Source organism: Suncus etruscus, chromosome 4 (genome assembly GCF_024139225.1).
Source record: "Suncus etruscus isolate mSunEtr1 chromosome 4, mSunEtr1.pri.cur, whole genome shotgun sequence".
NCBI lineage: Eukaryota > Metazoa > Chordata > Mammalia > Eulipotyphla > Soricidae > Suncus > Suncus etruscus.
The window spans coordinates 148,840,982-148,863,950 of NC_064851.1; the positions used below are offsets into that span (position 1 = coordinate 148,840,982).

Below are 22,969 nucleotides of genomic sequence, written 5' to 3' on the forward strand. Positions count from 1 at the left end.
AGTCACATGTACAAAAAAAATGAACGCAAACCTCATTCTTACATTAAGCACGAAAGCTAATCTGACATGTATTAAAAGCCACAATGTAATATGGATTTCCACAAATTATATTGGTGCAAATATAGTGAGAACTGTTTTACAATATTGAACTTAATAGAATCTTTCTCAATACTATTGACAAAGAAAATAGAACCAAAAGTAAACAAGTGAGACTATATGAAATAAAGAAGCTTCTACATTTCAACAGAAATCATTTATGTGAATAAAAAAATACTTTACAGACTAGGATATATATGTATGTATTATATATGTATCCTCAAGAGTAAGTTGTCTTGTAGGGTAACCAAGAATATATTATCTCATTAATATATGGTCAACAGCATCACCAGGAAGTTCCTATTTAACATATTAAGAAAGTGGAAAAATTAGAAAAATATTCTACAGTATCGTGTTTATTATTTCTTTATTTCAGAGGAGTAAATTCAGGTTCACAGAGGTTTGATTACTTAGCTAAATCAAAGCTACTGGCAGAAATATGGCAAAACTATCTCTTGCTAGTAATAGTTAATTTGACCAGCAGATGATAGCCAGATAAATTAAAAACTCAAATTAACAATGAATACCAGAATTTTCACCGAGTGAAACTCTTGTATCTCACACAGGCATTAGATGGAGAGAAGTCTGAGCACATCTTTCAGATATTTTTATATAATAAATCCTATGGGTATTTTTACTTTCAGAATCAATATCTATAGAATATGATTCAGCTAGTTTGAGATTGACTATGTGCACACGTTTAAAATTTCCCAGTTGCTTTCTGTTGTTGTTGTTGTTGTTATGGCCAGAGGTCATATACACTTTGCTGCAACACTAACAAAATTAATTGCTGTGCTCAAAAGGAATCGTACACTTTGCAGTGCCACTGGGGATTCCAAATAATAAAACTACTGGAATTTCACTCAAAAGAATGTGGGTTATGACAAATTAAACTCACAGCTTCACTGGTCTTAGTTAGGTTTGCAAGGCAGGCATTTTTTACTATTTGATCTGTTCTTTAGTGCATTCCCGTGGATATGCACATGTATTTTTAAATAAGATTCCCAACTCATTAACTAGGTCAATGTGGCTAGAACAAGTTGCAGACATAAAATATAAGAGCATATTTTAGTATATTTGTGAACAAGTAGAAGCATGAATTCACATGTATTCTTTTGCCAAAAAATTTTGTCTATCAAAAATAAAAATTCTATAAATTTTGATGATAGGATAGCCCTACCCTACTAACCATATCCTCAATTATCTTGCCATTCTATAAACTCTCTCTTTAAAATTAAGTGAGATTTTATTTTCTATACATTTTACTAAGGGACTGACTCTATCTTACAATCTTCATAACCTTCAATTACATTGTTTAAGATAGGTTAGAGTAAACAGAGTGGACCAAGATGGCCAAATAGGGAAAGATTCTACAAATCTTTCTCTGACTATAGCAAAATCTACAGAAATGGTTGGGGGTAAATACCCGGAATTTTGATTAGGGAATTGCTGAAATAGGTCATTGCAAAATCCAGCAATGATTTCCAGAAGAACCTCACTATGGGACAAAAAGCAGCAGCTGGACTTAAAAGATAAGGAGCTCAAACTTTTTTATGGTGAGGAGTGAGGTCAAGGGAACAGAGGAGGTATTAGCAGTATAGGAAGAACTTTTTTTGCTGTTAAAACTTTGACAGACCTTTCCTTTGGAAAATATGTGAAGGTTAGGATTGAGGTAAAACCCCCTTATTGGCAACGTTAAAATTTACTTTTTACAAAACCTGTCCTGGAGATATTTTATATACAGAGAAAGCAAGATATTCAGGGACCTTAATCTGTAGCAAGCTTGAACATCAACAGCTTACAGGGTTTAAAGGAACTGCAACCTCTGGTTGCTATTCAAACAAGAAATAGTTTGAAGGAAAATTCCATTCTTCCCAAACTATGGTCTGTTGCTGAGGGTTGACTTTCTTTCACCACATGTTAAACAAAACCATTTTCTCATCGGTCAGAGAACAAGTATATTAATTGAATGTCTTGTCTCAGAAAGTGCTTTCTAGAGTACAAGCAAGCAAGCATGCAAGCAAACAAACAAACCACTCAGCTAACTTCCCACTACTTACTGTGCCTGCATTCATTCTACCTTAGGACACTTGGTTGTAGCCATGCCTAATCAGGTTTGTGTGATAGGTATCTCCAAACAATATGTTATGGGAAAATAGCATTCTTCAGAAGATTGTTTTAGCTTGGCAATATGATTTCTATTAGAGATTGAGAATTTCAAATATACCAGTAAATATGCAGATCTTAGTGTCATTTACTATTTTATACGCAAGACTATTAGTTCTATTTTATGACCATGCCTATATAACATTGACATAATAGCCATTATCAGACAACTACAATAAGAAAGTTAGAGAGAGAGGAGAGAGAAAGAAAGAAGAAAGAAAGAAAGAAAGAAAGAAAGAAAGAAAGAAAGAAAGAAAGAAAGAAATAAAAAGAAAGAAAGAAAGAAAGAAAGAAGAAAGAAAGAAAGAAAGAAGAAAGAAAGAAAGAAAGAAGAGAAAGAATAAAGAAAGAAAAGAAAGAAAAAAGGAAAGAAAAGAAAAGGAAGAAAGAAAAGAAGAAAGAAAGAAAGAAAGAAAGAAAGAGAAAAGAAGAAAGAAAGAAAGAAAGAACAGAAAGAAAGAAAGAAAGAAAGAAAGAAGAAAGAAAGAAAGAAGAAAGAAAGAAAGAAAGAAAGAAGAAAGAAAGAAAAGAAAGAAAGAAAGAGAAGAAAGAAGAAAGAAAGAAAGAAAGAAAGAAAGAAAGAAAGAAGAAAGAAAGAAAGAAGAAGAAAGAAAGAAAGAAAGAAAGAAAGAAGATTTAAAAACTAGAATAGAGATTCCTTGGAGACAGGAGGTAAGTAGGATGGTATTTAAGGTGCATGCCTTGAATACACCCCAACCTGTTTCTATTTTTGGCACCACAAATTCTGCTGAGTACTGCTGAACCTGGTCTGGATTATGTCAGGTGAAACTTTATGAGTCAGGGGAAAAATATTTAACTGACAATTTATCTTAAAGGAGATGTATTTTATAAGGAAAAAAAGATGATAAAATAAATCAGAGAGAAATTAAAACTTTCTGAAGGATTATCTGTGAGATATGTAGGTTGAAAATAAAGCAAGAGTTGATGAGGACCATTTGAAATTAAGGTTTATATAAGAACAGATTTCACTTTACTTACCTTTTCTCACTTTTGATTTATAAAAGTACATCATTCTGGGGCTGAAAGCAATAGCACAGCGGGTAGGGTGCTTACCTTACTTAAGACAGACCTGGTTTATATCCCTGGTGTTCCATATGGCTCCTCAAGCACCAATAGAAATGATTCCTGAATGCAAACCAGCAGTAACACTTGAGTGTGGCTGGGTGTGGCCCCCCAAAAAATCAATCAAAGAAACAAAATGAATTTTTTTTAAAAAGTACATCATTCTTTTTTTAAAATATTTTTTATTGTGACCAATGTGAATTACAACTGTTTCACAGTTATATTTGAGGTACTAGTGACAGTGAAATTGGACCATTCCCACCACCAGTGTAAATTTTTTTTATTGATATCATTGTTAATTACAAGGTTTCACAGTTGACAGTGAATTAGAGTCATTACCACCACCAGTGTTTGAAGTTTTCATAAGTATATATATATATATATATATACTTTTCATAAGTATATATATATATACTTATATATATATATACTTATATATATATAAAATGATTTTAATAAAATTTGTTATATATATATATATATATAAAACAAATTTTATTAAAATCATTTCTAAGTACTTGATTTTTTGACATGATTTTGAATGGTAACCATGCACCATTCTTCACTGCAAATTATACTTAAACTGTTGAAAGTTTCTTTTTTTTTGGGGGGGGGTCACACCCGGCAGCACTCAGGGGTTACTCCTGGTTCTATGCTCATAAATCGCTCCTGGCAGGCTCATGGGACCATATGGGATGCTGGGATTCGAACCGCCATCCTTCTGCATGCAAGGCAAGTGACTTACCTCCATGCTATCCCTCCAGCCCCGAAAGTTCCTTTTTAGTTTCAAAAGTTCTCTCTTACCTTATCTTTTACCTTATCATGATCTCTGATTAATGTGATAAAATGGAAATCTCTAACTTCAATTTGCTTGTGAGGAACTTGCATAAAGAATCTGTGCTGAGATTCCAACATGCTATCTATCTGATTCTTTATCTTTTGTCTCTGTCTTGCTCTCCCCCCTCCTAAATGCTCTTTCCTAAGTTGTTAAAGATAAATTATTATTTAGAGATAAGACAGTGTCAAAAACAGAGTCAAGCTAAAAAGGCAAACAGTTATCATAGAAGTGAATACATCCTATGAATTGAAATCTTCAGTTTTCTATAACATTATACATAGTCATGAGTATATATTAATACTTATATATGTATGGAAACTCAAGAATATTATATAGCAAGCAACATGGTCTCATGCTCTCTTATACATAAGTTTTTGGACACACATTGTTAAAATTTTGCTCTTGATTTTCTATATACATAGGTTAGAGCAAATAGAAATATGTCCCAAGAGAGGCATCTATTCCTATCCTTTTGAATAGGACTTTTATGTAGATACCTTTTATTTTTATTTTTTGTGAGCACATTTATTTATTTTTGGAGGGAAGGACCACACACATCTTGGTACTCAGGGAGCTCTCCTGGAGGGTTCAGGAAACCACATAGGGTGCTGAGGATTGAACCTATGTCGCCACATTTAAGGCAAATGCCTATCCACTGTACTACTGTTCCTATCCTTCTATAGAAACCTTTTAATGAAGGCCACTGATTAATATCTATAATGCCAACCGTGTGTTTCTCTATGGCTGACTTATAAGAGTCTAACAAGCAATCTTATTAGTCAAAGAGAACAAATGTTCTTAAATGCCAGAGTTCTCCATAAGAGATCTTTAAAAAAAACAAAAAACAAAAAACATTTTTTGTGAACAAAATTTGCCCACAAGAAATGCCTTTGCTCATTTTAGCACCTGCTTCCAATTATGAGTTTTTCTTATTAATTATTATAAAGAAAAAGGTTATGTAAGCAGGCATAACTTTAACGACTAAAAATAACCCAGTCTTTGTTACCAGGTGTTTGGGCTCAAAACAAATTTTCATCTAGCATGCTTTCAGTGAACTAATGATGCAATTATCTGAAGTCATAATCTTTTAATGACAAATATTCAGAGTGTAGTCAATTAGTATGGAGTGTTAGCAAAAGCTTTTACCCACATATTAAGAAATAAAATACTATCAAAAACAAGATCAATGAGAGTTTATATTGATGCAATAACAACTCAGTGATGATACATAACAACTGGCAGAAATGCCATTACCTTATATCTAAATAGACTGCTGAGCAATAGATATTGATATTATATCATAAAAGTATCTAAAAGGACCCATGACATTTTTAGATGTCTATTGTGAAGACAGAGCTTCTTATCTTCATTATAATTTCCATCAACTCAAAAAGAGTCTATTCATTTGAATATGGTGGACTATTTCAGATTAATTATTTTTAACATTAAATTTGTGGGGGCCATGATTTCTCTAGTAATTAAAATTCACAGAGAAAGTAAGCTGTGTAGATTGGGAATAAAGATTTAAAGTAGTGATGATTTTTCTGACTTTTACTTTTCTGTGACTGCTTTAGCACTCATATCATTTCACTAAAGAGAATTAGATTATTAAAGTTGTTCTCTCATGCTCTATTATAAAGCACTTTCCTGAGAAACTGCAAAGAACATACCTATAAATATTATAATCAAGTATTTAAATATCTGTATTTACATATGAGATTAATAGCCCTATTTAAATGTGTAAAGATTTATGATGACTTTATTTTTAAGGAAGAGGTGGAAGAGGGGGCAGGGTAAGGTGTTTGCCTTGACTGTGCCGACCTGGGACAGACCCAGTTTCGATCCCTGGCATCCCACCAAGAGTGATTTCTGAGTGCAGAGCCAGGAGTACCCCTGAGCATTGCCAGGTGTGTCCCAACCCCCACCCCAAGAAAGAGATGGAAGGAACAAAGATTTAGAGTTTCTTTCTTTGTTTTATTGATTTTAACAGCTACACCCAACACTTCCTTTTATTATTTATCAAAACCCACCAGAGAAGTGAAAGGAATGTTAGTAAGCCTTGATAAACAGCCATGAATGTAGGCCGACAGTTTTGGCTTCACATTCCTATTCCTTGTCCCCTGCTTAACTGGCACTGGAGAATGTCAACTTCTTTAAATGGTCCCATGAAGACTTGCAGGCTGACAACATCAGTTAAGATGGGAGCTCCCGTTTCCTGTCCCCAAGCATATAGGTTATTATGTGTCTGAGAAGGGTTCACTTTGGATTATAGAAATCGAGCCTGACTGCCTCTATGCTCTGTGTTAATGTACCGGGGCATAGGGAAGCGTGCTTTCAGAATTTCCTGGGCATCATCCAGGGGTGCCTGCTGAAGATGTTTGAAGTTTTCATACTCAGGCATATCTTGGTAACCAGCTTTGCGCCACTGGGCTATGGTCTCACCAAAATAAATGACAATTTGGAAGAAAGTGTTCATCAGCAAAATCCTGACAGCTAAGATACTGCTCCAGTCCAGGAGAACTGGCTCTGGAGGCCCATGGAATGAATAAGATCTTAAGGAGGGACTGGGTTAGATCCTGTCAGGTAAAATGGTGTCTGTAATATGACGACTCATCAGGACTGTTGGTAAACAGTTGAAGAAATGAGATGGAACATGAACTGAGGACAGAGGAAAAGAATCTGATAATAGGAATGAACTTGGGTCTTCTTTGTTATACTGCCTGAACTTCTGACACAGTCGAATAAGCTGTCGGTCCAGCCACCTAAGCACATCAGGCCCTTCCTGGGACTCAGCTCGGAACACTCCCAGCCAGGCCATAAACATGGCAGCGGCTTCCTAGTCGAATGCTGCTTCGATGTGTCTGAGCTGACTCTGTGCATCTGCCCAATTTCGGGCAATAGTGGTCACACGGATGCGCCTTTGGGTGCTGGAGTGTTGATACTGTGTGACAAATTGAATAGCACCCTCTGCCTCCCTGGGGGACCGGAGCATTGTGCTATTGATCACTTCAAAATAGATGCCAAGCGTAGTTGTGGGATCCAAACCACAGATTTTCCACTGACTCGTGCCACCAATACTTGTGTGTCATTTTCTGACACACAGGGGCCTTTCACATTTGGAGATACACACGGTCCAATAGCTCCTGCAACCTTCAGTTCCCGAGAGGTCTTTACATCCAAAGTAGCCCCAAATGCCATTCGGAAGTGTCCATTAAAGTCTTTACTGAAAATCCTTTGGAATGTCTGCTTGAAGAGAAAAGTATTCAAAGAATCTCCCATCACCATATGGCCCCAGTGAGATTTGCACAACACTTCATCTCCAAAAACTCCAGTCTGATCAAGAGCACAAGCATAAATATCAATGCAGTGACCGTTGGCAGCAGTCGGTTAGCTAGCATCTCATAATGCTTGGTTGCTTTTTTCATAAAATGTGCGTTGTCTTTCTCAATATCATGCCAGGACCGATTAGGAACCTTTAATTCATCTCCAACCACCATGCCAGGTCCTTGGGTGGGAGGACCTCCTGTAAACAGCATAATCCTGGCTCCAATGTTCGGGAAAGTACCCTCCAATAAGCCAACAGCAATGGATAAAGCAACGCCAGTGGATCACAAAGGTCTCTTCCCTTGAGTTTCCGGGCCATGGCTCCCTCTGTAGCTCCCCAAGAAGGTCAGTCAGATTCATGTCAATCTTATGAATGGGACTGTAGAAATCTGCTGGAAACAGAAGGGTGCTCCTATGGCTGATCTGGTCTTGCTTGCTGCGTGGCAGGGCAGATTTGGTTAGGCCCAACATGTCTTGTGTTTGCTATGCAGTTAAATTCTTGGTCCCACGAAAGACATAACTTTTGGAGATTCCTTCACAACTGAGCACGTGGACCTGCAGCATCCTCCCACCAGCATATCTGGAGGGCAGCAGGATCAGGGACATCTGGAGGGATTCTTTGAGTGCCTGAAGGGTCATTCCTCTTCAAGACATGTGTCAACCACATAGAGGAAGATCAAAGGCATCTGGAGACCTTGCTGTATCACATACTCAATAGTAGAAAACTGAGGCATTAATTCTGCAGGCTGATTAGTCTCAGAAATGCCTGTGTAAGACAGAGGAAAGCTGATTTCTTTGGAAGCAGAAATTACAGGCCCAACGTTTTGCTCGATAATTAACTTGGAGTAGTGGATTAAGAATGGCTTTGCACCGTTGGTCTGCTGCACAGCACAGGTCATACTGTACAGGAGGCAAGTCTAGGCGTTCCTTTAAAGGTGTAAGGAGGACAAGCCAGAGGAACAATCACCCTGGTAGCCTCAAGACGGCTGTAAGGCCACACATTCCAACTAAAATGCACATTATCACGTTCTTCATTCAATCCGCACTCAGCTGCAAGAGCGACTTTAGAGTTTCTATGTTGAAATAATCAGTTAGATTATTAGGAACTAAAGCTAATTTAGACATTAGTGACATGCTGTTTCTCTATAACAGGGATATGCACACAGCAACAAACAAATTTACCTTATAAAAATTATTGCCCCATATTAAAATATAATCATTGTCACTAATATAAGGAAAATGATAAGGGGAAACACAAGTCAAAGCAATGTTGAACTATCATCTCGTTTCAGTGAGGATCATACATATTAATGTAACAGGAAACAGTGAGGGTTGTGGTGATATAGAATTCCTCATCAATGCAGTTGGAATGTCATTTGTTTCAGTCATTATGGAAATCAATAGAGTTTAATTTAGAAAGATTATAGGCGAATGGGGCCTAAAGTGATAGTACAGTAGGTAAAGGGGGATAAGTCCATATTAAATACACTTTCCTTCTAGGCAGCCACCCATATTTGATTTCTGGCATTCCATATGGTCCTGAGCCTGCCAAAAGTAAACTCTTAAGTGCAGAGCTAGAGTAATCCCTGAGAACCACAGAAAGAGAAGAAAGAAAGAAAGAAAGAAAGAAGAGAAAGAAAGAAAGAAAGAAGAAAGAAAGAAAGAAAAAAGAAAGAAAGAAAGAAAGATAAGATAAGAAAGAAAAGAAAGAAAGAAAGAAAGAAAGAAAGAAAGAAAGAAAAGAAAGAAAGAAAGAAAGAAAGAAGGAAGGAAAGAAAAGAAAAAAGAAAGAAAGAAAGAAAGAAGAAGAAAAAAGAAAGAAAAGAAAGAAAGAAAGAAAGAAAGAAAGAAAAGAGAAGAAAGAATAGAAAGAAAGAAAGAAAGAAAGAAAGAAAAGAAAGAAAGAAAGAAAGAAAGAAAGAAAGAAAGAAAGAAAGAAAGAAAGAAAGAAAGAAAGAAAGAGAAGGAAGGAATCATAGGAGTAAAAGTCTTACACAACCCAGTATTACCTTTCTTTGCTTCCATCCCCCAAACAAAAAAAACATTAATTTGGAAAAACATACTAGCACTTGTTTGGTCATTGCAGCACTTAGTGAAATATCCAAGATATAAAAACAACCTAATTGTGTATCCATGGATAAATAGATCCAAAAAGTTGTGGTATAATACAAACAAGAAATACTATGAAGCTCTAAGATAGAATAAAATCACGTTAATTTTATGTATGGTTGGAACTAGAATCATGTTGAGTGAAGTCAATCAGAAGGAAAGGCATAGATATTGGATGATCTTTCTCCTATGATGTGGGAATTAGTAATAGCAAGGTAGCAACAAGGGCCAAAAAACATCATAACAAGATCACATTGTGATAGACATGAATGATGTTTTTTGGGGGGGGTTCATTAAAAGGACTCAGGCATTGTAAACCTTTAGTGGAGCAAAGATGATACATAGGTAATGGGTGGTGTTGAAATTATAAACATGGGGAAGCATCATTATTTTAATGATATTTTATTTAAATAATTTAAAATAAATTTATTTTATTTTAAATATTTAAAAATATATTTATTTTAAATAAAACAATATTTTAAATCAGAGTAGTTCAGTACTTCAAAAATGATAAGAAAATCATTGTCCAACCCTTTCTACCTGTGAAATATAAAATGTAGTCATGAATAAATTTCTTCTTCCTGATAGAAACAAAGTTTATCAAGAAATATTATTGTATTTGGTTATCTTTTCAGCTCTTCTCATATTTTAGGAATGTAGAACTCTTCCCCAAAAGGTCCTTTATCAGATTCTGTATTTAAAATTTTTTTTTTTTTTTTTTTTTTTTTTTGGTTTTTTGGGCCACACCCGGTAATGCACAGGGGTTACTCCTGGCTATGTGCTCAGAAGTTGCTCCTGGCTTGGGGGACCATATGGGACACCGGGGATCGAACCGCGGTCCGTCCAAAGGCTAGCCGCAGGCAAGGCAGGCACCTTACCTTTAGCGCCACCGCCCGGACCCTAAAATTGTTTTTATATAGAAGTCAGTACTGACATCTATGTATTTTATTCCTTCTGTTCTAAAAAGGGCAAACTACAAAGAAACATTGATTTAAAATTTTGCACAGAATCAATGATTATAATATTGAGGTATCCTATACATAAATATGCATTCCTTCACAAATCATATTACTATAACATCTTGAAAAAAAGCTTAACATCTTTTAAAATGTAAGCACAAAACTTTTCCTCAGGGACTGGAGGTAGAGTTACAGAAACTTACCTTGTATGTCTTGGTTCTATTTTGGGTATCATAGTTGTTACCCCAGCATCCAAAAAATACAAAGCCAGGAATAGTCCTTGAATATCATAGTCCTTGAACATCACAGTTGAATACTAGTAACAGACAGACCTACAACTTTTATTGTTTTACAGAGTACTTTATAAAGTTATTTTATTTATTTGTTTTTAGATTTTTTTTATATTGAGATCACACCTGGCTGTTCATAGGACTTAATCCTGGCTTTGCACTCAGAGATAACTCATTGGAGGGGTTTTGAGTAACTACACGGGATATAAGGGTCCAATTTGGAAGGACTGTGTGCAAGCCAATAGCCTTATCCACAGCACTATATCTAGCCCAAGGCATTTAAATTGTTAAGATAAACTTAGTTAATAGGTAATAAGAAAAAACACTTAATGAAGGCCATAGAAGAGCTAGTGAGGAAATCCTGAATTGTGCAATTACCTATTTGAAAAGTGTTATAAATCAAATAGTCATGAGAGATAACTCAAATGGCAGGACATATGACAAGCCACATGTAAGGTCCTAATTCATATCTTCAGCACTGTATGTTTCTCTGAATACCACTGGGATGGCCCTTGTGGTCCCAGAATTTCTGGTTCTGAGAAGCTCTGAAGAGCTGAGTCCTATCATGAGAGGCCAACCACCATTAAATTGAGTAGATCTGGGTGTGACCTCTGAGTCCCTGAGCACCACTGAAGAGACTTCTCCAAACCTGAATTTAATAAATATTTTAAATTGAATAAAATTACAATACTCATTAATAAGCATAAAATAGCTGGGGGACATAGCTCATCAATTGAACATTTGCCTTGCATGTATGTACCTTTGAGTTTTATTCCTGAAAAAAAAATACCTCAAAACTCTAAGGGGAAAAAAAACTCAAAACTTGGAGTCTTTATGGTTGAGCCTTATATATATAAATCCGAATATGTATTGAAATGTTTAAAATTTAAGTTTTTTCCTTCTAATATATCTTTCTACTCAATTTTTTCAGAAATGTATTCATGAAATACTTTCCTGATTATGCTTTTCTTTTCCTCTCTCCAGAACTTTGCTCCCTCAAGAATATAGACTCAGAGACTTCTCTGTATTATATGTGTGTAATTTTAGAAATGATGAATTATATATATATATATTGACTTGAAATAAGATTCCTAGATTATGGCTGTTAATAATTTTTAAAGTTTAATCAAAGTAAATTAAACATATACTTAACAAATTATGAAAACTCTAGACACAAAACATCTTTTCCTTCATCATTCCAACTCCCCAATCATGTTCCTTAGAGGCAAACACTCATTTAGTTTAACCTGCTTTAGATATTTGTATTAAAAATGCCAAATAAGGTAATTATATTATAATTCCATGATTTTATGGATAGGCATATCTATTATTTTATTATTTATAATATTTTATTATTTTATGGCAGTGCTAACGTCTGGAAGGGTAATGCAGCATTAAAGTTAAAAGCAGGAACAATAAATAAGCAGGCTTAATTTTATTTACTACCATTTAACTCAGTTTATGAACAACTTTTATTCAGCAGCAAACAACTTATTGTTGCTCTATTTCTTTGTATATATAGTAAGCATTAATTTGTACCCTTTTTATGAATGATTGAGGATTAAATGGATGAGAATTTATAGTCTTTATCACAGTCAACAGTAGATAAACAAAAGCTACTTGCAGATGAAGATTTAGCAGTTATATACAAGTCTATATCCTTATTATCAGAGTACAGTATGTGCAGATCCTAGAGAGAGAATGAAAATCAAGGCTTTAATCATTTTTAAACACTGAGTCATAATAATCCTTTGATACCTGTCTTTTCTGGATCCAATTTTTATTTTCAAAAATTAACAAAGCCTTTATTTTTTATTTATTACTCATATTATTTTAGGTTTGGGGACCACAGCCAGTAGTAAAAGTGGCTTACATGTGGCTCTGTACTCATGGTCACTCCTGGTGATGCTCAGACCACATGAGGTGCCTGCACAGTCAACTCAGTTCTGTTCATTATATTGAACAGAAATAAAGATATCTTTATATAGATATAGATATATAGAAAAGGTGTATTTCAAAAAACTCACAACTACTAAGAAATTAATGACTACTTAATATTGAAAGTAGAATCTAATTTGTCAAAGTAATCCACTTGGATTGTTGATACTGTATCTTTTAATGTCATGGTATTCATATTCCTATAAACCTTATCATTATTATTATTATTTATAACTGTATTTCTATGTCTTAAATTTTATTATAGCCATCAAGTTTTAAAATACTGCTCATGGTAGGGTACTGTTTCATACACAAAGTTTTCAAGCATCACATTCTGTACCATTGTGTCCATTTACCTTCACCACCATTTCAGTGTCTCCTTACAACCAAACCAGGGTAATCTTCCTACAAAAGATCAGCTCAACGTTTCTGTTGAGTTTGGGGAATTTATTATTTCTTTATCATGTTATTCATATTTAACATATGAGGGGATTTACACTGTATCTGTTCCTCTCCTTCTGACTAAATTAACTATGTATTATATTCTACAGAATCACATTTTTCTATTTTCTTTTTTCTTTTTTTTTGGTTTTTGGGCCACACCCGGCAGTGCTCAGGGGTTACTCCTGGCTGTCTGCTCAGAAATAGCTCCTGGCAGGCACGGGGGACCATATGGGACACCGGGATTCGAACCAACCACCTTAGGTTCTGGATCGGCTGCTTGCAAGGCAAACGCCGCTGTGCTATCTCTCAGGGCCCCGTTTTTCTATTTTCTAATACCTCATTAATAATACTCCATTGTGCTTTTAAGCCATAGTTTTTTTTTTTTTTTAATTTATGGGTTTTTTTTGTTTTGTTTTGTTTTTGCCACACCCGGTGACGCTCAGGGGTTACTCCTGGCTATGTGCTCAGAAATCGCTCCTGACTTGGGGGGACCATATGGGACACTGGGGATCAACCCGCGGGTCCCTTCTAGGTCAGCTGCATGCAAGACAAGGTCAGCTGCATGCAAGACAAATGCCCTATCGCTGCACCATCACTTCTGCCCCTAAAAGGCATAGTTTTTTTAAAATTTTAGTCATTTTTTTTTTTAGTGTATCTCCAATCTCTAAAGACAAAAAAATAAAGGGAGCATACTAAACTTTTGGCTATTGTATTGAAGACTTTTATTGGTGATACAACAATTTTCATAAATATAACTACTAATGAACTCTCTCCCTTCTTTTTCCATTTTTTATTCTCTATTTTCTTTCTATTTCATAATAACTTTGTTTTCTGTCAGCCTGAAACAAAAATATATGATTAGTTTATGTCAACTATGTGATACATTTTCTTTAAATGAATTAAAAATTTTTAAATAAAATTAAGTCATCTGTTCTTGGACACCTTGGATTGTATCCCTAGTTTTAGTTATTATGAATATTGCTATAATGTACATAGGAGTGCAAATGCCTTTTATAAACCTGTCTTAATTTCTTAGAAATAAATATTTAACTCCTAGCTTTTTTCAGTAGTGTGCATATTTTTGGGGGGTCACGCCAGCAGCGCTCAGGGCTTACTCCTGGCTCTATGCTCAGAAATCGCTCTTGGCAGGCTCCGGGAACCATATGGGATGCCAGGATTCGAACCACCAACCTTCCACATGCCAAGGTAAATGCCCTACCTCCATGTTATCTCTCTGGCCCCCAGTGTGCATATTTTTATCCAAAAAAAAAAAAGCTAGCAGTCCAATATACCCAATAACAGCAGATTAGGGTTTTTCTTTACTCTCCACATCATGTCAATAAGGGTTGTTTTTGGTTTGTTGTGATGTATTACCAGTGTGAGATATAACATAGCTTTTATTTGTATTTGTCTGATAATAAATGATGCAGAGTTTTCTTTTTTTTTTTTTCATATACCTCTGGGCCATCTACCACAGCAACTTTTGTGAGATTTTGTGAAATGGTGACTGGAGTTACATTTGGTGGGTTTTTATTGTGCAATGCTCAGGGATCTTTACTCAGAGATCACTCCTGATAGTGCTTGGGAGATTATATGAGGTTTTGGGCAGCGAACCCAGGTTGGGCCTCATGGAAAGCAAGAGCTCTACATGCGTGTACTATTTTACAATATTTCATTTGCACTTAACTCTTTCTGTCTTTAAGTATATGTGTCTTGACATTACCATGAAGTTTCCAATGAACATCTTTGCTATAACACATAAGTTTGAAACAAGTACGTATTGGTTGAAGTATGAGTTATTACTCTCATCCTTTCCCGCAATGAATTTTTTAGTAATGTACAATCAGAATTCCTTTTGTTTATCTACTGAAGAACATTTATATGGCTTTTATGCAGTATGTATATTGCTTGCATGCCACGGGCCTGAATTAACTTTCTTTTTTTTTTTTTTGTTTCATTATCTTCATTTCTTTCTTAGTTTTCATTATCTTTATCTTTCTTTCTTCCTTTATTCCCTCCTTCCTAATTCTTTCCTTCTTTCTTTCTTTCTTTCTTATCTTTCTTTCTTTCTTTTTCTTTCTTTCTTTCTTTCTTATCTTTCTTTCTTTCTTTCTTTCTTTCTTTCTTTCTTTCCTTCCTTCCTTCCTTCCCTCTCTTTCTTTCTTTCTTTCTTTCTTTCTTTCTTTCTTTCTTTCTTTCTTTCTTTCTTTCTTTCTTTCTTTCTTTCTTTCTTTCTTTCTTTCTTTCTTTATTCTTTCTTCTTCCTCCTTCTCTTCCTTCCTTCCTTCCCTTCCTTCCTTCCTTCCTTCCTTCCTCTTCTTTCTTTCTTTCTTTCTTTCTTTCTTTCTTTCTTTCTTTCTTTCTTTCTTTCTTTCTTTCTTTCTTTCTTTCTTTCTTTCTTTCTTTCTTTCTTTCTTTCTTTCTTTCTTCCTTCCTTCCTTCCTCCTTCCTTCCTTCCTTCCTTCCTTCCTTCCTTCCTTCCTTCCTTCTTTCTTTCTTTCTTTCTTTCTTTCTTTCTTTCTTTCTTTCTTTCTTTCTTTCTTTCTTTCTTTCTTTCTTTCTTTCTTTTCCACTTTCTCTTTCTTTTTATTTGTTTGTGGGTTATTTCACACCAATATCACATCTGGTGGTGCTCAGAAGTTATTCCTGGTCTCTTCACACAGAAATTACTACTTGTGGGCCAGAGCAGTGGCACAAGTGGTTAGGCATCTGCCTTTCCCTGCACTAGTCTAGGACGGACCACGTCCCATATGGTTCCCCCAAGCCAGGGATGATTTCTGAGTGCATAGTCAGGAGTAACCTCTGAGTATCACCAGGTGTGGCCGAAAACCAAAAAAAAAAAGAAAAGAAAATTACTACTTGTGATGCTCAGAGGACTATATAGAATTCCAGGGATCAAAACACTAGTTGGCAGTGTGCATGTTAAATACCTAACTGCTGTTCTAATCCAGCAGCATTTTTCCAGTCTTCTTTGATGCCTGTCATTCTTACTGGTGTGAGATGATATCTTATTATTGTTTTTATTTGTGCTTGTAATGATGATCACATTTTTATATGCATATTGTCATCATTGGTCCTTATGGAGATGTCTATTAATCTCCTCTGATTTTATAAAGGAGTTAACTTTGTTTTTTTGTTGAGCTTTGTGATTTATCTATCTTTGATAATATATGAGATAATGGCAAATGGCCTTTCTAGAGTTTGTTTGCATCTATCAATAATGTGTAATGTTATTGAGAATTGTTGTACTGCTCACAGTATACAAAGAATATAAGTTGTATTCTTATTCCACTGGTTTGCTTACTATTTTTAAAAATCTGTTTAAGTTTTCAGCAATGTGACAAACAGAATTGCCTTATGACAATAATGCAATTAAATACTGTAAACCAGTATTTGGACTAAAAAATAGAGTGCGATAATTATACAGTGAAATATAGTAACCACATCCATGGGTTGAAGACAGGATAAAAGCAGTTTAGTTCATCATTATACTGATTATTTTGTCTACCTCTGCTTTAAAATAGTGATTATGTAAGCCCTTCTAACAGTATCTTTTGTCTACTAAAGCTTTATTTACTCTTTTAAATATAGATCTTTAAAAAGCCCTGCTTAAAAAACAACAGATCATCATGACCTTCAGTCCTCACTCAAAACTGATAAAGCAGTTACTTTGAATCAGTAAAATCAACAAATTAATCAAAAAGACAAATATGCCTAAGCAATAGCACAGCACATTGGATAAGGTGCTTGCCTTGCACATGGCCAACCTGGGTTTGATTACAACTCATCTATCCCATATGGTCCCCAGAGCACTACCCCAGGGTGATGCCTGAGCACAAAGCAGGAGTAAATCCTGAATACTGCCAGGTGTGACTCCAAAATAAATAAACCAAAAAAAAAAATTTTAAATTCAAGTAATGTCTTCATGTTTTTACAGAGTTTATCTAGTCACTCCAGATCAACTGATCAAGACCAATACATTTTCGTAGAAATTTTTAAAATATTTTTACATAAAATTTTATCTAAATTAGTATTCTTTCCTGATATTTATATCACTTCTTCAACCTATTAAATTTATATCAAATTTTACATTAATATTTTTTTTGTGGTTTTTGGGTCACACCCGGCAGTGCTCAGGGGTTATTTCTGGCTCCAGGCTCAGAAATTGCTCCTGGCAGGCACAGGGGACCATATGGGGCGCCGGGATTCGAACCGATGACCTCCTGCATGAAGGCAAACGCCTTACCTCCACGCTATCTCTCCGGCCCCTACATTAATATTTTAACAAGTTTGATTTCTTCAGTTTAAAATTATTTGGTATCCTAATCCCAAATATTTACTAAAGATTAATATAACCACTACCACAATTCATAAAACCAGTAAAACTAAAATAGAATCTTAGAAGCTACCTGCAAGTTTTTATCTGCTTCTACAAATGGGAAATATGGAGGGAGGAAGTAGCTAATCATCTTAAAGACCTACAATGAAAGAAATGGACTTTAATTAGAATACTCTGAATCCTAAACCAATTTAAATCCCAAATTACAATGCTCAACATGCTAAACAACATACACTTCTCATATAAATATATATGTAGAAATAATACTTATTGAAAAAATGAAACTATTTTGTGGTTTCTGGAATATTAGCTAAAGAATAAAAGTATAATGGAACTATAGAAAAAATAGTTCTTTCATAAGAGTAAAACTATATTAAGGTACTTGTATTAGACACAAGAGAATATGTCGTAGTCTTGTTAGGATTTAGAGAAATCTGTAAAAAAAATTAAATAACTTTCTGTGACTTAATTGGAAAGGGCTCCCTCTTGTGTCCTTTTCAGTGTCATAGACTCTTGAGAACTGAAACTGGGGACATTGGTGGAGGGAACATGTGTACTGGAGAAGGGTGTTGTACGTTTATATGACTGGAACTCAATCATGAAAAAACTATATCTGTGGAGAAAACTATTTATGAACAATAGTGTAACCATGGTGTTTAAATAAAGTAATAATAAAAATGAATTAAAGCAGCCCAAATATATTTTAAAATTTATGAATAATTGTGAAAATTAAGATTAAAATTGTATTTAAATGATTGCACAATCATATTGAGATAATTTTAATTTTTCCTATTAATTTTGTTTATTACCCATGCATGAATGGATAGTAATATCAAAATGAGATAATGTTCAAAAACAACAACAACAAAAATTATTCTGTTTGTATCTGAAAGTAGAAATTAGGAGTATGAAAAGTATAACACTGTCATCACTCACCAATCTGTTTATTGTTCTGTCAGGAATTAAATTGACCTTACGAATGAAGAATAATTTTCTCATGTTTCTCAGTTTTTTTATTTCTTATGCTGCTTTGGCAGCACATATACTAAAACAAATAAAGAATAAGTTTTCTATATATTCCTGACTGTATTGGTAGCAGCCAGCATGCCACTTCATTAACCTCAACTTTCACGTATGCAGTACAGTTCTAATTTTTTAACAAAGTTGCATTTTTAATATTTTACTTATTTTCTAGATCATTTGATACTCAGATCTGTTGCTTGCAAGCCACAGCTAGTGTTTAATGGGTTGAAGTGCATGCTTGCTGCAGAATGCCCAGATTCATACCCTAGCCCACCAACTGTTCCAAGCATGACTTGAAGAAACTATAGGATGGGGGACATAAGATATTATATCTAAATTAACTAATTAGTTGATAATAAAAGCATTGCATTCTTATGGGTGAAAAAAATTCTATTCGCCAGTTTTTTTCCTAGCTCCCAAGTAAAAATGCTAGAAATCACAACAACTAAGACCTGAACAAACTAGAGCTGCTCCAAATGGACATTTGGTTCCTTCTCAGGAGAGATAATCTTCTGTAGAAAATAAAAGGACTCTGATAAGCTTGAAAAAGAAAACTGAAAATTCAGTTCTTTTCCCTTAAAAGCATTCTGACAATAGGTTCTTATCTACATGGCAAGCAAATAAGTTAGGCAAGTTTTTAGAAAAATAACTCTGAGACCTACTTTTCAAAACCTAGCAGGACACATTCCAGTTCTGGTGTATCCACATCTTATTTGAGTGAGTAGTTTCTTCTTATACTTCGAAGGGTCTCTCACTTATCTGCAAAAACCCAAACTCATCTCTCTTTGATGTGTTTCCTCCTTCCCTTTTCTATTTATTTATTTGATTATTTATATGTTGATTATTTATATGACCACCACATCAGTGGTGGTCAGGGCTTACTCCTGACTCCTCAGGGATCGATTCTAGCAGTGCTCACAGTTTGCAAGTATTTGATATTCCAACCAAGATTAATTCTATACCAGGTAAAAGCTTCAATTTCTATTTTATCTCTCTCTCCTCGCCTTTAAAAAACTTATTTACTTCACTATTTATCATTTTCTGAAATTTTCTTCTAAGACCAGCAAGAAATAGAGCTGGTAAGTGAGGGTAAAATCAGGAATGATTACCTGCAAAGAAAAAAATTCTAACTTTGAGGTGAGACCTCTTAGCTTCCCAACTACTGAGGTGGTAAGGATTAATTCCCAAACTGCAAAGTAAGTGGGTTTCATGTTCAACTTGACAAAGTGCATCATGGCAATTGGTAGTACCTAGTAATTTTTTCTCTTGTAGGTGCTTATGCAGACTTGTTTCTATCAATCCTATTCTTCCAAGTCAAGCATTTTACCAGTGAGATGAGATGAGATAGAGCAAATAAAAGGACAGTAGGAACTCTATATAGTGATTCTGCTACTGCCCTGCTCCAGTTACTTGTTCCTCATTCCAAAACAGAACAGAGAGATCTAAGCAACAGAACAGCCTCTAGGGCATTTGTCTTACTTGCTTGCCCAGCCACATTCAATCACCAGGAATTTATATTGTCCCCTAGCCCTGCCAGAGTAAGCTCTGAGCATTTCTGGGTGTGTCTCCTCAAAAGACAAAAACAAAACCAAAAAAGAACGAAACACAACTAGTAGGAACACAGTTACTTTAACATGTAAATTCACTTCATGCATAAGATGATACCCTTTGATAAATTCCTTGATGTAGTTATTCTTTTATTCTTTATATTTAATTTCCAGATCAATATTATTTTCTTCTAATTTTACAAGTCAATATCCTCCCCATTCTATTAGCTTTTAGTAGTTTTCTATATTTTATTTGAGCTCCTCTCAAAAAAATTTAATGATTCTATGTTACTCTACACAATTGAAATATTTGTAGAGCCTTTAGAGAAAAAATGAAATTATGAAATTTTCTTTTGCATGGATGGACATAGTGAGTGAAATGAATCAGAGGGAGAGACACAGACGTAGATGATTGCACTCATTTGTGGGATACCAAAACTACAGTATGAGAATAATACTCAATGTCAATAGAAATAAGGGCCAGATGGCCTGATCCATGGTAGCTAGCTTGCCACAAAAGGGTGGTAAATGCTTTTAGGGTAAAAAAAGGGACTACTATGGCAATGATAATTGAACATGATCATTCTGGACAAGAACTGGGTACTGAAAGAAGGTAAAGTGAAATCTATGTCTCCCTTTCTGTAACAGTCTTGCAAACTATAATGACAAAGAAAAAAGGGGAAAAAAAGAGAGAGCTATCTTTCTTAGAAGCAGTTTGTGGAGAGGCAGATGCAGGAAGGAAACTGGGGATGTTGGTGGCAGAAAATGTATTTTAATGAAGGGATTGGGTAGTAAAATATTATATGGCTGAAACTCAGCCATAAACTTTGTAATTGTGTATTTTGTGGTGATACAATTTACAAAATGTCTAATTAACACAAAAATGTAAGTTAATGCAAAAGACATAACTTCTAGTGACACTTGTAAAATCTAATTCCGTCAAATTTTCAGTTAGAAAAAAACTAGTAAATGAGTCAGAAAATATTTTAGAAAAGGTCCTTATTAAAAAAATGTCAATTCTTTTAAGTTCAGTATTATTGATTAGCCAAGGGGAATGTCTTAAAGATTGAATCATGTTTATTGCCTGCCTGAAAAATATGCACTATTTTACATAGGAAAACAGTCATTTGCTACTAGCCATCACTTGCCAACATAAAAACTAACTATTGCAGACATCTTATATGAAATAGGGAGCAAAGGATCCGATAACCTTGGAAAGAAGAAGTCCTATTATATTCTTGTTTTATTTACCTTTGTCGCACAAGAACCATCATCTTTGAATGGATGTCTTTTCAGTGAGCAAAATTTTAAATGATAATGAATTAGCTACTTTATCAGACATTCCACTACATTATATATCTAGGGCAAGAAATTTGCACTTTTCAGGAAAGAAATAGCCATATATATTTTTATGCAGTTTAAAATATTTAAGATGTTCATGTAAAAAAATAAAACTATAGTATGCAAATTATTTTTATTTAGAAATTTTATGATAGAATTATAACTTATAATAATTCACAGAATATCATATATGAATTATTGTAAAGCATTTGGTTTTGTTTTCTTTTGAGGGGGCCACACCCAATGACACTCAGGGGTTTATCCTGGCTATGTGCTCAGAAATCGCTCCCTGGCTTGGAGGACCATATAGGATGCCCAGGGATCAAACTTCAGTCTATCCTAGGTTAGTGTGAGCAAGGCAAACTCCCTACCACTTTTGCTCCAGCCCCAGCTGTGTAAAGCATATTTTTAAACAAATCTTAGAAGAGTACTATATAAATTGATCAGATCAGCTTTAAAAAAAATCCAAGCTGATTTTACCTTCAAATTTAACTAGAATTTTATTATTTCTCCAGTGAAACCTAGAATCTGAATTTTACACTGTCATGTTACTAAAAGTCAACATAGTTTAATTTTTCCACCTGTACAATTAGAGTAGCATATTGTTGAGTTCCAGTAAATGTGATGAGTCATTTTGCATAGATTCAGTAAGAACTGATGAAATAAAGCAGAGTTACTTTTAATTTGTGATTTGGATTTATTCAAAATAGAGCAGGTTGAGTTCCAAACACACATCTTGTTTATATTTTCAAACTGTAGGCCCTGAAGTCAGTCTGATTTTTAACCGCAGAGAGTACTTTTAGGCCTTGGATGATGGGGTATTGCTTTTATCTGTTTACAGGAACTAAGAGCCTTGACCTCTTTGAGAAATAACTCTGTAGTCTATACACTGTCTTAGGTCCTTATAAGAATCTCTACCTACCTATTCTGAGTCCATTTTAAACCATTTGAGAGACACATGAATATAAAGAAATAATATAGGTTAGAATTTTAAGACAACTAAGGGCCTAGATTAACTAACATAACAAATTATAAGCTTTATGTGTTTGGGGTTTCATCATTCTGTACTTGAGGTTTTAAAGTATCTGCTGTCTACTTGGTCACCCTATCAATTGGTTGGAATCTTTTACAAAGTTTGATTAATGTAATATATTTTTCCTGTGTTTATACAAACAAGATATTGCTATAATTTTTTTTTTTTTGGTTTTTGGGCCACACCCAGCGGTGCTCAGGGGTTACTCCTGGTTGTCTGCTCAGAAATAGCTCCTGGCAGGCACAGGGGACCATATGGGACACCGGGATTCGAACCAACCACCTTTGGTCCTGGATTGGCTGCTTGCGAGGCAAACACCCTACTTCCGGCCCCACCATGAATTATTTTAATATGCACTACTACACTGTAAGAAGAGATAAGAACAATAGTTTCACTTTAGCCCACACTAAAATACAATATACATACTTGCTATGTGTCA

At 34.8% G+C, this 22,969-nt stretch overlaps 1 pseudogene; it reads right to left on the reverse strand.

Annotated features, from left to right (window-relative positions):
- Positions 1-6,307: 6,307 nt before the first annotated feature.
- LOC126007260 (protein transport protein Sec23B-like) lies at positions 6,308-21,430 on the reverse strand (annotated as a pseudogene).
- Between the last annotated feature and the right edge of the window lie 1,539 nt (positions 21,431-22,969).